The 17,446-nt window shown below is 40.6% G+C and overlaps 1 protein-coding gene across 1 annotated transcript in view; it reads left to right on the top strand.

The window, feature by feature from the left end:
• The window catches only part of LOC126391922 (thrombospondin type-1 domain-containing protein 7A), a 293,064-nt gene that overhangs the window by 34,716 nt on the left and 240,902 nt on the right, over positions 1–17,446 (top strand). The window lies entirely within an intron of this gene.

Here is a 17,446-nt window from a genome sequence, read left to right as displayed (position 1 = left end):
GTACAATAAACACCTTAGCTGTCTGTGAGCGTGTGCACATATGAAATCAAAGGTCACTCACACATACACACACTGGTCTGGGTTCCTCCCTAAGTAGGATTGGAATGGTGTGTGTGTCTGTGCAAATTACACTTGAGTGAGGTCTCACGCAAACCCCTCCCTGACCAGTGTGTGTGCGTCTTTGTGTCTTTGAGTGTGACATAGCGATGGATAGACATTAGCTGCCATAGCATGTGCACATAGTGAATTAGTGCTTACAGCATCCAGCTTGCTGTGCACGCATATTACAACAGATGCTGATGGTTCCTGTGTGTCTATTTGAACTCAAAGTAAATATTTATCTTGCATTATTGCTTTTAGTCAAATGTTTAGAAATGGCTGCAGTTCTTTACCCCGTTGGCATGCCAGGATCTCTGATCCTTGGTGCAGAAGACTCCTGTAAAGACTTAGAAGTACGATGACCTCATGGTTGATCTCATAAAGCCATTACCTTCCTTGTGCTAAAGATTCTTTAGGATGGATTACAGGTCACATACTTAGAGATTGGATTACTTTGATGATGCTTGCAAAGAGCGTTTGGCATCCAAACGTTTGTAAATGAGGTCTCAGATTAAGTGAATGAAATACAGATAAAGTTGAAAAGCTGTATTTGTTTCAGTCTTTTCCGGGGGTTTGAAATGAATACTAGACATCAGTCAGATATAAAACACGGGCCAGATGGGTCGGGCTTAAAGGGATACTGTGCCGATTTATAACCAGCTTTGAATCAGAGCAATGTGGGTAGTATGTTAAACTTCCCTCCATTTTACCAGCGCGTGTGTACTTAGGTATTTTTGTATGCCCGCTACCAAAAACTCAGATCAAACTTTAAAACTAAGCAGTGTTGATCAAATATCAACCAAGATTATGTTACAGTATCGCCAGTTTCTCACCTACAGTTTTTTCAGAAACATATCTTAGTGGACTTTTTAGCTGTAATATGAGAATTTGTCAACAGGAAGTAGGCGCCATACCGTTTCCTATATTGTCAAAATGCTGAACAAACTGATATGAAAGAGTAAAACGAAGCAGCACCAGCCAAATATGAACCATTTTATTGCCTATTTCTCTCCTAAAATGTTTTCAGAAACATAGTTTAGCTCAATGTTTAGCTGTAATTTGTGTTCATTTGTCACCTGCTGGCCGCCATATTGTTTCCTATGTCAAAACGGACAAACTTGCATTACATCATCCACCGGTGTGAGCATTTATTGGTCCAGTGTGGTGCAGTGCATCCTGGTAGTTGTGTTTTGTTTTTTGTTTTTTTTACAAGGCTTGGGCAGAAACTATTTCATATTCCACCATACTTTCCAGGGTGTATGGTATATGACAGTTTGTGTGCAGCACTGTCGCACACTTACTAAACTCACGAAATATCAAGAAATTTATTATTCTTAGACCTATTTTTTATTTAACAGAGAAACAACTGTACACCTTCTGAATACATATTTCTCTTTACCCAAGCTAACTTAATTGCCTTGTTGGCTCATTGTAAAACATACTTCATCCAACTTAAACATCATCTTGGTTAGTTCACTGTTCCAACAATCACCAACTCTGGTTTGATCAAAATAAATCCTTTATTCACGGAGTTAGATGTGAAAACATGTCCCCGCCGTCTCTCTCTGCTCGCAGGCCGGCTGTTTACAGTCCTGTGACATTATCCCCACCACCAGCAGTAAGCTCAGCTGCCTGTTGCACCAGACTGACCTCTGGTGGCGTGTGATGTGCACTGCATACAATGCATCCTCATTACAGCCTCTTCAGTTTGAGATTGGAATCTGTATTTTTGACAATATTGAAAATCACACGGCATTTTTAAATGCCCTGGTATACCTTAATAGCCTCGCTCTCTTTATCAGTCTGGACTTAGTGCCACCCCGCCTCGTATACAGAAATTAAAATCTAAAACATTGACATTTGACACCTCGCCATGGTCACAAGGTTCAACGAAACCTCAAGCTTTAAGCAACTTTTTATGTCCAAGATCTTAAGATGGTACAGGCAGGATAAAATCTGTAGGAGGAGTTTGTAAAAGTACGACTCCTGGAAATGCCCCAAGAGACTTTTTGTCCGTCTTGGGCTGTTACATCTGCCTACCAAGTTTCATACATGTAGGTGAAACCAGCCTTAGGGGCAGCTTTGTGGAAATTTAATAGGGGGTGCTACTGAGCCATTTTGTGACACCTGTTAACCAGATCCATGTTATCTCTGAACATTATAGCACCAAATTCAAAAGTATTCACATCTTTCTGCTGCATAAACAGCCCGGTTTTATGAAAATACCATCTTCCAGCAGTGAAATACTTCTTTAACTATATGAAATACCTCTCCAAACAAGGTACAGAGTTCTTGAGATGCGGCTGAACTCTGTAGATCAGAGCAACATAGTTCTAACAAGTTCAGATTTTTATTTCCCAAAGTTTCTGCTGCTCATTTCTTCATCCTGATTGGCAAATCCTTCATCTTTGGTCCCCCTTTCACACAAAATTATGCTGTATTTGCAAATATTAGTCAGCTCAGCTCTGCTGAATCATCTCAGGCTTATTGTAGTTTGTGCTAATATTAATGTGGGACACTTTACTGTGGAACTGTCCCCAGTGACTTTGGTGCTTACTTTTCACCCCAGGCAATCACTCCAGCAGCTTTGTCTGAGGAAAGATGTATGGGGACCATTTCACAGAATGCAGCATTTAATCAATGCCATAACATTGTGGTCAACGAATCAAACATAGCTTTCCTCCTTCCTCCGGCTGCAGAGGGAGCATTGTAGTATTACATCCATTTGGTAGGCCAATGGTGTGTGTAACGTGAATGTGTTTGGCTCAAAATCTCTTCTCTGTTACTGGAAGAGACTTGTAGGATGTACACTGTGGCTGTAAATGAATTGTAAATGTAAAGAAATCTGGGATGTTGTTGTGTGTTGCATACATGAGGAGATTTATTTTTGTTTCAGTTGTTTACATTTGATGTTTTCTATGTTTAGATTTACACCACTCAGTACAGAGCCAGAGTCCATCATGATTGTATGCTCTGTGGTCTTATATACATTCTAAAAAAGGCTGTATAAGTAAAATGTATCATCCAACCATCTCTCCATGCTGCTGCTGCTTATCGGGGTCAGGATCATGCTGACAACAGAGCTCCAGGCAGCCTGAATGTTTGACAAGTGATGCTTCTCTCTTCCAACAATCCTTGAATTAAGTCACTATTGTATGGTTTCTGAAATTAAATGTGCACAAACATGCTCAGTTGCTGTTTGTCAGCCTGTGTGTTTTGAGTCTGAGATCTAGAGCAGTAGCACAAACCTTTGTCTACAAACCAAAGAGAGGGATTATACCTCCCTCTCAGTACCTCTCAGTTCTCTTCTGAGTCTGGATGTTTTTCATGTTAAATAAGCTTTGGGTGAGAAGTGTTAGAATACTGGTAGAAGGCACATTTCTGATTGCAGTAAAGAGACAGTTTACCACAAAATCAAAAATAGGTATTTTTCCTCTTACCTGTAGTGGTATTGTGTTTCAGTGTGAGTTGCAGAGTGTTATATCAGCTGTAGACATGTCTGCCTTCTCTCAAATATAATAGAACTAGATGTCACTCTGCTTGTGGTAGGGCTGCCATGCTGAAGGAATTTCCCCTGCTGTGATTAAGTGTGGCTCAACAGTGCAAATAACTTCTTTTGTTCTGATTTTATTGCTGTGTAAATAACTTTATTTTTAGGCTATGATGAGTAGGCATGTCCCAATCCAGCTTTTTCACTTCCGATCTGATACCGATATTACAGCCTTGAGTTTTGGCCGCTATAGCTGGTTTGCTTTGGCTGCTTTGGCCCCTTAATAAATAGAAAATAAATCAACACAAGAAATCTTTAAAATGTCTAACGTTGAAATTAAAATAGCAGCAAGACTCCACACACTTGTGCTTTGGCCCCCTAATAAATAAAAAATAGATTAACACCACAAGACATTGTTGACATTTAACAAACAATGCAGCCTTCCCTTTTCAGTTATTTTAGTAGTGTCAGTGCCAGCCTGGTGCACAGGCACACAATATTGTACAACTGTTTAAACAAGCAATAGTCCATCCATGGCTCCAATTTCACTAATTGTGCCCAAAACAATGCCATCAGTGCTCTTTACTTAAACAGTAAGAGTGTAAACCAAATAAAAATATCACTCTCAAAAAACCAGAGCAGAAAACAAATAGTCAGTTAACTAAGTTGACCGCTACTCTTCCTACCCTTCGTGTGTGTGTCTGCCGTCTGCATGCTGGCCTGGTGGATTGATAGTAAGAGCTGGAGCGGATCACTGGAATGGACTGCTTGAAACGCGGAGCGCTGGGCTGGCTGGAAAACCTGGATCGGATTCCGTGAAAAACTGGATCAGAGTTCTTGGATCGGCATTTTTCCATGCAGTCCGATCCGATGACGATGCACGTTTTTTGCTAATATCGGCGGCCGATACCGATCCGAATATCGGATCGGGACATCCCTAATGATGAGGTATATCGTTGTTGTTTAAATGAAAAAGGTGGCACACTTGTAAAACTAATTAAACACTAGTTAAGTGTTGAATGCAGAACACAGAAGGGTACAGTGGGGTACAGTAAGGCCCTGATCACACAGAAAGCATTTTAGCAGCTGGAGGCGCCTTTTTGTAATTGTTTTAATGAGAATGAAGCTTTTTGCTCGCTGTGTTTGCGTTGTGACACGCGTCTTGTTTCTGCGCTCTTGATGCCTGGCATTTTTGCCGGAGTGCCGGACTCCTCGAGTTCAAAAAACTTCAACTCATATGTGAGTTGGTCTCATCACATGATCAGAGACCTGACATTAGATGACATCAGCATATGTATTAGTAACCAGGTAATGATTTCCAGAAAGAGAAAGAGATTTTTTATTTTTGCGCTTTGAGCACCACAAGCTGAGTGCCATCTAGTTCCATTATATTAGAGAGAAGGCAGACATCTCTACGGCCAATATCTCAACACTCGGCAACTCACACCAAAACAATCTAGATTGATAAATAGCACTACAGGTAAGAGGAAACGTTTGTTTTTGATTTGGGGTGAACTGTCCCTTTAGCATAGACCATGCTTCAGATAGTGTCAGCATTGAGTGGCTTTGCTTGACAGCTGTCTGTGCAGTGCTGTTTATGCTCACTAGAACCTAATATAGACTCAGGAACCAGACATACTGTAATGGAAACTGTTAAAGTTTATGTAAAAGGTCCGAGAGTTGGTTTGCAGAAGAAAACAAAGGGCAGGAAACCAGCAGAAACTTGGAGGATTTGTTGTTAGACTTCCACTTAATTCCTAATTTACAATGCTGAGCATGTGCTGTTTAGGACTCAATCAAAACTCTGCTGTAACGGCTGCAAACACTTCCTACTATCGCTGCTGTCTCTGCTGCTGTTTCATGCCCTGAGGGGGGAGTTTTCATTGTCATTCCCCAATCACAGTGCATCTTTGAGGGGAGTGATGAGATCGGAGCCTATGTGCAAGATAATCTGAGTTGGCTGAGTGAAATACATACTGTATGCTACTGTATAAGGAAATGCATGAATTTCGTCCACCCTCTGTAGCCTGAGGCTTCTGAAAATCTCCTTTTTATCAACCTCTTTTTTTTTTTACCAATATGTCAGACACTAAGCACTATTTTGCTACAGCTCCAAAACAGCTACATCTTACAAGATATTTTTGAACAGGTCCTTTCTCGACTGTACATCCATATCTCTGGAACACACAAGAGGCTCCGAATAGACCCTATCCCTTACAACAGAGCTTTTCAATTACAAATGAAATTGGGCCAGATTTTAAAACCAAAGAATGTAAATGAGCCAGGTATTTATTCACCAGCCCATTTAAAACCTTTTTTTAATGAAACAAATAAACAAATGCGTTTATGAAATAGCAGTGTTTATCATTTCACTTTTGAAATGAAAGAAAATATACTTTTGGTCACAGAACGGATCCAGGCACATCACAAAGTGCAGGAACCAAATAAAAAAAAAAAAAAACATTCAGCACACAGAATTACTCTACACTATCTCTTTACCAGTATCTTCCTTCCCCTTCCATTTTTCCCCTGAATACACTCACACCTGACCTCATTACATTTCCCATCAAAGTGAAGGAAGAGTGTTCAGGAAAAGACACAGGATGTGATTTTTTTTTTTACTATTTGCCCATGTGAAAAGCTCCTAAGTGTGGTTGGAACTGCATGAGAAAATGTTGTTTTGTGAAAGATATGATTTGGCAGTGTCCCTACCTGATTTCTACATGCTGCCCGATCGGTGCTGCACATGTGTAGCTCAGCAGAGATGAGAAGGAAGAGGGATGGCTCACTTGTTATCTGCCTCCACACACTATATATGTAGTTTACATATTTTTTTAAAGATTTTTTTTGGGGCCTTTTGCCTTTATTTGATAGGACAGATACAGCGTGAAATGGGGATGGAAGGGGGCGTAACGTGCAGCAGAGGGCTGTGGGTTGAAGGCAAGGCAAGGCAAGGCAAGGCAAGTTTATTTGTATAGCACAATTCAACACAAGGTAATTCAAAGTGCTTTACAGAGACATTAAAAGCAACAAGACACAATTTAAAACAATAAAAACAGTCAATTAAAAAGGGAAATAGAAATTGAGAATGATAGTGATAATAAAATACAGTAACATAAAATAAATAAATAAATGAGAATGATAGTGATAATAAAATACAGTAACATAAAATAAAAACAGGCTCAATACATTGCATCTAAGAGCAGTAAGAAGTAGAATAATAAAAGGCATAAATCAGCAGTGTGTAGTTAAAAAGTACGGGCAGTAGAATACAGCAGGTAAGTATTTAATCTAAGAGGATGCTTCGTAGGGAACCAGTAGATCAAGCATGTATTTTGGTCCGAGACCATTCAGGGCTTTGTAGACCAGCAGTAAGATTTTAAAATCTATTCTTTGACTCACAGGAAGCCAGTGTAGCGATTTAATGACCATTGCAATAATCCAATCTACTAAAAATGAATGCATGAATAAGTTTTTCCATGTCTTGTTTAGACAGAAACCCCTTAATTCTAGCTATATTTTTCAGGTGGTAATAGGTAATAAACTTTAAATGGCTGTTGAAGTTCAGGTCTGAGTCAATAATAACACCAAGATTTCTGGCTTGATTTGTAGTTGTCAATGACATAGAGCCAAGGTGAGTGCTGATCTTTGCCCTTTCATTTTTAGGGCCAAAAATTAACACCTCTGTGTTTTCTGGATTTAGCTGGAGAAAATTCTGGCACATCCAAAAATCCAACTCGAGGCTGCTGTGGCAAGGTCGTAGTGTTTGTACATGGGGTGCCTGCTCTACCAGGTGAGCTAGTGGGCGCTCCATAGTCAACATAGTGTGTCATACATCAGATTAATGTATGCAGAGCAAATGTGGCCCGCAGGCTGCCAATTGACCCTTCACTAAGTCCCGCCCCCAGACACAGACTGACCAATAATAACATAGCATCAGGCCGGCTCAGACCAGGGTCTGACAACAACACAGCTGTGCTCCATTGACTCTAACTCTCAGACTCTCTATTTAATGAGGAATAAATCAGCAGTGTGGACATACTTTGGATTTCAAAGAAAATATGGCTCAACAGACAAAGCACATGTCGCATATAGATAATGCCTTTAAGCGATAAAATACTAGGAAACATGACGTACTTGCCATCTCACTCTATTAACTTCTCACTACAGCAAAATCAGCTGCTCTGTTTCAACAATGTTAGGCTGAAAAATCGTGCATGCAGACCAAGCGGCAACCTCTGAGGCTGAAAAATGAAGCCAATGTGGAAGTGCCAAAAGTTCTTTAAAGGCCCACGTTAGGCTGGCTCCAAATGGAGTCAATCCACATAGACTGCCATGTTAAAATGCTGAAAGCATGGTAAAAAAAACATTTTTGGTCTCTCTAGCTAATTTCCCCCTCCATGACAACTATTCGGGGGTTGAATTTATATATAAATCAGCTGTATACATTTTATTAAGGCCTTAAGTTACGTAGAATTAAGGGTGGGGCTGCTTGAGTGACAGTCTGTCTGCAAAGTGTCGCCACAGTCTATGAGTCAGATCCCCCCCTCGCTCCTCCACAGCTCCACCCTCTCATTGAAATATGGTCACTTCTTGCTTCCGAGAAACAAGATGGTCATGGCTGAAATGCCAAACTGAAGGCTTCAAAACAGCAGTCCACAAACATCACGTCACAGTACGTCCTTTATTTATACAGTCTTTAATGCGGACTGAAAAATGAACCGTGCTGGTCTTTTGTCTATGAACCTTGACAGTTATTAGTGTTAATTTTATGCTTTTGTTAAATGATCTTTTTGTTAACTCATGTTTTATGGCTGTTGGGACAAGTTTGCCTTCAGGGCTTTAAGACAGATATCCCTGAAGATTTAGGAAAAGGGTTGTGGTTTGGGTTTAAAAGAAAGGATTTCTTAGTATTTACAGTGATTTATGTGTTGTTTTTATCTGTTGTGGCCTAAAGCAAAAACAAAAGGGATGGCTGCTTTCTCTGTTACCTCTGTATGGGAATATGATATTACTTCACATCAGTAATAGGTCCTAAATTGAATCGAATTTAAGTCATATTGTGGCGAACTTTGTGATATCGGCAAATATTTTAAATTATATTATGTAATAAATTCAGATAGATAGATGAGAAGAAACTCAATTATCGAGACTTCGAAAAAGGATATTTTTGCTTATCCGTGTAAAAGAGTTTTTCTGTTTGCAGTTTGGAGTTGCTTTGGTGTAACCATTTTATTTCTCTGGCTTGTGGTTGTAAATCACACAATATACAAACACAAACCTGCATATTGAGGAGAACAAAATAAAACGTTATAAATACTTAATATATGCACTAGTCTTCCACCAATCCAGCCGTTTCACAACCTAATCTTGACTAAACAAAGCAAAGACCGTTTTTATTGCATCTGCCATAAAATTCATTATTAGTTTAATCTTGCCAGGAGAGACAAGCTCATTCAGCTGTTAATCATATTGCTTCATGAAGGCAGAGAACGCAGCGACGGCGTGTGGCACGCTGCCAGCGGTGGTATGTGATATAAACTCTCATCGAGTTTTTGTTATTGTATTTCATTATTGTGTTTGTATCGCTTGACTTCAGTGTCTTATCACGCTGCAAAGTAAATCAGCTCAAACAAACTCAGTTAAGAATAGTCTGCATATCCCAGAGCTGTGCTCGCTGTAGCGCGGGGGTGAAGCACACTGATCTCATTGTGTCACAAGAGGTGCATTCATACACTGCAGCTTGGTCACCAATTCCATAAGTCGCGGGTGTAAGGGTATGTTTTGACTTGAGAAGTGCTGTTGTAGCATTGTGTCCTTTCTCCGCCACATGAGTCATTCTCTGGAGACCCAGTTTCAAGGGAATCCTGGGCTCACTGTCTGTTTGACTTGAGCATTGATGTCAGTGTCATTGTCCTTTGCTTTGTGAGTCATGCTGTCACCCACAGCAGATCAGCCCTGAACTGAGTACATAATAACAGAGTACATAATAATAATAATAACAACAGCGATAGAGTTTCTTTGTACAGTTCTGTAAAACAATAACTAAATGCTTAATATTTATCGTGACCTTCAATAATTTATCCTTAAATCTGTTTGCGTAAAGCTGGCCAGTCGCCAGGAGAAAACGTTGGCATTGTATGTTTCTACAAACCATGATCGCACATTCTCACTCTGACCTCATCACATATTGACTTTTGGTCATGGACTTTCCACATCCACATACAGCGTGCAAGGTAGGGCTGTCAACAAATATTCTAAATTCGAATTTAAATTCTAATTTGAAGAAAAAAAAAAAACACTACCGCAGCTGTCCTCTTTGCGAGTGGGCATTGGCATCAGACGCGCATTTCTCCAGCCTGGTTTTTTCCTTCAACAGCAAAGACACATGGTTAGGGTTAGGCAACAAAAACACGTGGCTAGGTTTAGGAAAAAAGAACAAGGACATGAACACCGCTCTCTCGGGTGAAAGTTGGTGTTTGTTTGACCCATCCACCACCTGTCCTGCCTGTCCCATTCAGACTTTCGCTACCTTAAATTTTGTCTTTGTCCCGCTGCGTTCCCTCCTGACATTTTCTGCCAAGATAGTGGTACAAAATCCGTTGCTTTTTTGCTGCTTTTCCAGCAGGGATTGTGCCCCCCAAAACTGTGTATTTTAAGCCAAAACATGATATTTTCTTAATATAATCAAGTGGTTATTGTATCTAAACTAACCACACTTTACCCACAGCTTTTTTGAAATGTTAAGTTTCAGCAGGTCCGCTAAATCAGTGGTTTCCAACTGGTGGGTCATGGTCCAAAAGTGGGTCACGGGTCCATTCTGAATGGACCGCAAGTTACTTGGGAATCTGTCAAGTTTGTAAAAAAAAAAAAAACACACACTTTATTTTGAAATACAGTGAAGTGCTGTTTCCTGCTGTAGAGTGACTGACTGATTGACAGCTGCTTGACAGAGACAGCAAACTAGCTTGACAACATGGCCAAACACAAGTATGATGCTGAATATATTAAACTGTGTGGACCTTGAACTAATGACTAAGGAGAAAACTGGACCGTGTGGTTGGACCACATGGGAAGCCCTTTACTAAACGTACAATGCTAACATTTTTTTTGGTGATTGGGTTGCTTAAAGCAGATATAAAAAGTATTTTTATACTAATGCATTACCATTAAGACAACGTAAAGTCACTCTTCATCTACAGAGAATTATCATCTGGCTTTGCAGCTCCCCATGGCTTTACAGAGCTTAACAGCAAGCTTCAGCTTATTGTTTGACTGTCCAACCTGTAAATGTACTGTTTTGGTTCATTCTCAGTGCTCTCATGGCATCATTTTCGCATGCAGCAGGCAGCTGTTCACAGAGAAACAGCTCTAAAATCCCACTGTACACTACCTGCTCAGTACCGTATGGTAGAAAAACACAGATTGTGACAAGCTGGTCGACATAATGGATTATTTAGCAGCTAAAGAGACAGAAATTTCCCCCAGGAGTTAGTGGGGACCAAAACAGAGCTAAAAGAGAGTGAATAATGGATTTGGTGAGACTCCAAATGAATGATAATGTTTCCTGATTGCTGGATGTGCAGGTAAACAACTTTTCATGTATATATATCATGCCAACCTTAAATATGATCATATGTGTATTTCTGCTTGCTCCAAATGGCCAAAAAATCAGTTATTGAGTGCGTAATCATCAAATTACAGTTTTCTCTCCACGTTTATTTAACCTGCAGTCATTCAAGAACGCTTTGCTAATTTTTGCTTTTTTTTCTGAGCTGTCTGCGATTTGTCATCTTGTCATAGGACATTTCAACCCACACTGTTCTTGTATTTGTTGTGTGAAAAACAAGTTGAATGAGTTTTTTTTCTCCCAACAAAGTGATTATGGTCAGTTTACCTTGAAATGGTGTTTGGCCTTCTGTGAGATTACTGTGATGACTTCGCTCTTCAATCCCCCACTACAGCTCTAATCAATAGAGCAGAATACAGCAGTTGCACCTGGCACGGTGCTGGCAGCCACTCTCTCCCGCTTTGTCCCACTGAGGCTGTGATACAGTGCGATAGACTTAAAACATGTGTGGCACTGATTCTGACAGTTAATTAAGTGAGAGGCTTAATGATTTGGTCTGATTGTTTGTGTAAAATGTCGCACATGAGCATGAAAAGTTTGTATGTATGACACTGTCCTTCACACCTCAAGTGCATAACATCCATTTTGTTCTCGTGATGATGCTGTTGTCATGCTTACATGCACGGAGAAATATACTCTTAACCATGTCTCTCCTGCACTTAACTAATTGTGTCAGTGAGTATAAATGTCACCGTTTGTTTTGAATAGTTGGATATAATCTTTATTATAGAAATGAAAAGACTTTGCTTTGACAGGCAGCAAATGAGCAATGATGTTTTTCCTTGCTGATCTTTTGTTTCTCTTTTTACTTTTCTTAAGAGCATGTGTGGTCAACACTGATGTGCCAAGTCAACTGTCCAGTTTTGCTTCCATCAAATACTTATGACTGTACTGATAGAGCTGAAACAATGAATAATTAGTTGATGACAAAAATGAATCGCCAACTGTTCTGATAATCTAATAATTGTTTTGTCATTTTTTATGCCAAAATGCCTAACACGCTAGTTTTAGCTCCTTATGTGAAAGGATTTGCTGCTTTTTGTTTTTATATTATATTAAACTCAATATTTTTAGCCATGCTAGCAGCGTGGTTCCGTAGACTGTGTAAAATAATGGACGTAGCTACCGTCATGTCACCCACTGGTTTGTGCACTGCTGTTTTGAAGCCTTGAGTTTGGCATTTCAGCTGTGATCGTATTTGGAGGGTGGAGCTGTGGAGGATTGAGGGGTGGATCTGACTCACCGACTATGGTGACACCTCACAGACAGCCTGTCACTCGAACCGGCCACATCCTTAATTGTGCGTAACTTTAAGCCTTGATAAAATGTAAACGGGTAAGTTATAAAAAATTTTTTTAAAAATGAACGGGGAAATTACCTAGACACCCAAACTGTTTTTTGTATCAGGCTGTAAACGTGTTTAGCTCTGCTGTAAAGTTGTCCTAAAACACGGGTGTTTGTGGGGATTCACTGAACATCAAGGAACAGCTTGGATGCAGGGACTTTTTAATGCATTGCAGAGCTATTCAAATCTCAATCATATACATTAGGGCTGGGCGGTATGACAAAATTTTCATATCACGGTTTTAAGAAAAAATCATATCGGTTTCACGGTATTTCATGGTATTTTGCTCAGGTTCGGCCAACTTGACATGCTGCTGTGGCTGTGCTCGTTTAGCACACTATTTCATGTAGTTTTTATCTGCTGGAGGGTCGCATAGGGGAGCGTAGCGCGACAAAAATAGAAGAGCCGCGTAAAATAGATAGACAGACGGGGGTTGTCGCGCCGCTCCCGTTGCCGGTGGAGCCGCTGATTAACAGGGGGGCGAGCTGCTACGGGACTTGCGCTGCAGACGTGTCGCGCCACTGACGTGCCCAGTGGAGCCCAGCCGTAACTGTCTCGGACTCGGGACGGGTCGTCTTCGGTCAGGAAAGGTGCTCTAGTGTGCTCACCTGTGTGTGTGCGTTTTGTGTGTGTGTGTGCGCATCGGGGCGAAACTCCGCCGTGCGCGATACAGAGGGCAGAGGAGAATTGTAAACGGCGGTGCGCTGCTGCTAGTTGCATATAGGGGAAAACACTGCTCTTTTTGGTATGAGTTCTTCTGGGTCATCGTGTACAGTTGCTTCTTTTTGGTATGAGTTCTTCTGGGTCATCGTGTACAGTTGCTTTGCTTTCAGGACTCTCTCCGGTAGCCATTCTCACCTCTAAACTTTTCTATGCTCTCACTCTCACCCGCTCAAGCGTGCCTGTGGTGTGCAGCGGTGAAATGGGTCCCCGCTGAAACACTTTCCCGCCGCGCACGTTCCGGACGTTGTTTGGGCTATTCACTGGTATTGCGGTATATGAAAAATTCATATCATAACGAAAATAAATACCGGTTTTCGGTACAAACCGGTATACCGCCCAGCCCTAATATACATTGGATTCATTTTAAAAACTTTAGTTTACTTGAAGTGTGCACTGTGCAGCTGTATTACCTAGGAAAATGGAATCGGATCAGGACTCAGTATCGGAAGATACTGAGATCGGGATCGGCAGCAAAAAAAACCTTGATCCAAAACAACAACTATTGTTCTAACTAACAACTATTCATTCATTTTCTATAACCGTTTATCCTGTTGGGTGTTGCGGGTGTCCTGGAGCCTATCCCAGCTGACATTGGGCGAGAGGCAGGGCTCACTCTGGACAGGTCACCAGACTATCACAGGGCTGACACATAGAGACAGACAACCATTCACACTCACATTCACACCTACGGACAATTTAGAGTCACCAATTAACCTGCATGTCTTTGGACTGTGGGAGGAAGCTGGAGCACCTGGAGGAAACCCACACTGACACAGGGTGAACATGCAAACTCTGCACAGAGGGGCTCCCCCTCCCATGGGACCCACTTTACCACCGTGCCACCCAGTAAAACTATAAATTTACTCTCCTCCTTCATGTCTGCCCAAATCCTTGCATTTGAGAGGCAGTTGGATTCTGTAGATCTTGAGGATCACGTGAGAATCCAGCCTCACATTGCTACAAAGCCTGACCCAGATCGCTCCTGCTGTAGAAATGGTTTTGCCAAATCTCTGCCAGCTGACACATTTATACCATATATATATATGTACTGTGATATCGCACAACCCTAGCTGCAGCTGGTTGAATGTCCGCCATGAGTTAGAGGACTCAAACTTGATCTTATGGACACTTGGAGTCGTGTAGCTCAGAGACACCATAGTTTTTCATAGTGATCAGCTGCAGCTCATCTTTCTGCTGCCCCCTCTTGTGACAAGCCATTCTGACTCAAATATAATAACTATAAAAAAGATTACACAGCTGACCACATGTCTTTTGAGCACTTACTTAGCACATCATTATGGACACATTTCAGTGTCAGCAGAGATCACTGTAGTTTTATGCTCTTGGTTCTGCTCAGTTGGTGGCTGCTTGCTGTGGAGTCTGTGAGTGTAAAACTGACAGACAAGACAATTCTGTAAACTGTTCTCAGCAGCAGGGAAACTTATTTGCATAACCTGAATACATTTTTTGTTAGTCAATAACTATATCCTGTCTTAACATGTAAACACACCCAAATTCACAGTAATAATGTTCAGTTGTCAATCATGTGCACCGAGTGTGTGTGTATTACAACCAGTAACCTTCAGACGCTCCAGCCTGAGAATCTGCTTTAATCATCACTTCCAAAAAAGCTCTCTTATTATAGAAAAAAAATGTCAGGAGGTGATATTAATATCTCTAATATCAACTCATGACATTTTTGATGTTCAATATCTCTGAGACAACAAAGGCTCAATCTTTAAAAGTCTTACAATTTTGACAACCAGGAACCAGGGCCGTTACCTTTCATCTGCTGTCATTTTATAAAGGACTGTAATATGTTTAATTTTCTGCCGTCAATCATTTTCAAAGTGCGACACTGTCAGGTTTATCAAATGGTAGATTTTTAATTTTAGAAACAAAGTAGCCGCAAAATGAAGTTTTAATTCATTACAAATGAGAGCTTTTATTTGTTAATTGCTAACTACTTTGATTATCAAGTAATTGGCTCTTTTATGGCAAAATATCAAACACTCTGGTTCAGTTTCTCTGTTTAGAGGATGAGCTGCTTCTTTTTCATATATGATGATAAAATGAAAATGCTTTGGTTTTGCATTAATGGTCAAACAAAATAAGGGATTTGAAGAAGCCACTTTAGGCATTTTTAAAGCACCATGTTTTTAATTTCAGAAACAAAGCAATCACATAAGTCACGTTTCCACCAAGCAGTACGGTTCAGTTCAGTTCAGTACCTTTTTTTCTGTTCCCACTGTGAAAAGTTGTGGATGGTACCAATGGAACCGTTCCGTACCGTCCCCATTTTTGGTCCCCCCTCTGTTGGGGTACCTAGCACACAGATCTGGTACTAAAAGGTGGAGCTGTGAACACTGCAGTCTGATTGGTCAGTAGAGGACGGTCACTCTGCTCAGGGCTGAGTTGTGGCTGGTTTTATATTTGTGGGCTTTTATTTTCAGGGCTGAGTTGTGGCTGGTTTTATATTTGTGGGCTTTTATTTGTTGAGATTGTTAAAACAATCTGGTCCATTAGAATGACATATGTGAAAGGCTTTTCTTGAGTGACAGCTGCCTCCTTGTTTCGCAAAGCCAGATTTGAAGATGGCAGGAGTCGTCATGCTGCTCATCTTGGTGTTGTTTTGCTCTGATTACCAAATAACATGCTGCAGGGACTCCTTGAGCGCTGATGTATAATTCACTACAAGGAGCGCAATAACGTTTTTTTGTTGATTCATTGTGTTTGATTAATCAATTTTAATAGTTGTAATCTCTTGTGGAGTGATTGTGCTTTCTCTGTCATTACCTCAATCATCTTCTCTTTTCTCTGTGTCTGTCTGGTCGTCCGTTTATCTGCTGGCTGTGCTACATAGAAGAGCTCTAGAGTTATTAAAATATTTAGAAAATGACTTGATGGAAGAAGTCATTACAGCTGCAATTAAACTATAAAATATTAAACTTTTTGACACCCATATCAGGAAATGTGTTTAAAAAGCTATTAAATATCTAAATAGAACTGGAATTAAGTTTCATTTATGTGGTATAACAAGACTGGGTTGAAACCAAGTATATGACTGGGCCGTGTGTGAAAAACGAGAGGGCTTTTAGTTAAACAGGAAGTGGTGGCATCAGAGTTTGTTGGTATATGCTGGCTTTTGGCCGTTATCACATGTAGTTGTCGAGCGGATGAAAATATCATCTGCCAATATGTTGCTAAGACAGTTTAAATATAAACTTATATTATGCAGACCACATTTTTTGGATATTAAATACCAATTGATCTAGTTATCCACCAAAGCCATACAGCTCTCATCCACGGCAGTCATTGTCTTCCTCTCAGCGTGCTTGGTGTAGTTGACGGTATCATGGATCACATTTTTCAAGTTTGGGGGTCATGAGCCCCGGCCTGAGCTTCGTGGCTGGCTCTCTGATCTGCAGGGATAGTTTCGGTGTCTGGTCTATTTTTTCTGCGTGAGTGAATCTGGCAAGAAAACACAGGTTATCTATTATGAACAATATAAAGGCTATTTTAGATGTGATATAAATTATCTGATTATGATAAATGATAACGTATGAAGCCCATGCCGTATAAATTTCAGTTGTGTCTGAACAGAGAGCAAAACAAGTGGACACAGGAACACACCCACAGACACATAAGCAGACAGAAATAGGTCTCTACATGTGATCAGAACAGAGCATAAATTTAATACTTGAGGAGATGATTCACCACCGTAGACACCGTTTGATATATTTCAGGCTGATGGACTGTTTTCAGGTAAACTTATTAAATTAAGGTTGTTTAAGCTGTGTGCTTTAAGTTAATTGTAATGTTACTAACAGTTAACTGTTAACTAGTTAACAACTGTTAGTTAATTTAACTTAATATGTAATCGCCACCAGCATGCAATGCATCTTGGGATAGGCTGGGCCACAGAGGACTCATCTGTTGCATCCTCCAAATTCTGGGGAAGAAGGCTGCATTTCTCGGCCGCATTGGAAGGAGCATTTGAAATGGGACAGCCTTGGTCACACAAATGTAACACAATCAGTCTCCAAATGCAGCCTTCGAAAGCTGCAGCCCCTGAATTGAGACACAGCTTAAGAGTTTTTAAATTTGACTCATGTAGCGGCTAGCTAGTTAGCTACCTAGCTTGCTAGTTCAAACATGC

The sequence above is a fragment of the Epinephelus moara genome, chromosome 6 (genome assembly GCF_006386435.1).
Source record: "Epinephelus moara isolate mb chromosome 6, YSFRI_EMoa_1.0, whole genome shotgun sequence".
In the NCBI taxonomy this organism is placed as follows: domain Eukaryota; kingdom Metazoa; phylum Chordata; class Actinopteri; order Perciformes; family Serranidae; genus Epinephelus; species Epinephelus moara.
Note: the sequence above shows the minus strand (reverse complement) of the source record. Positions and strands in the feature narration are given on the sequence as shown.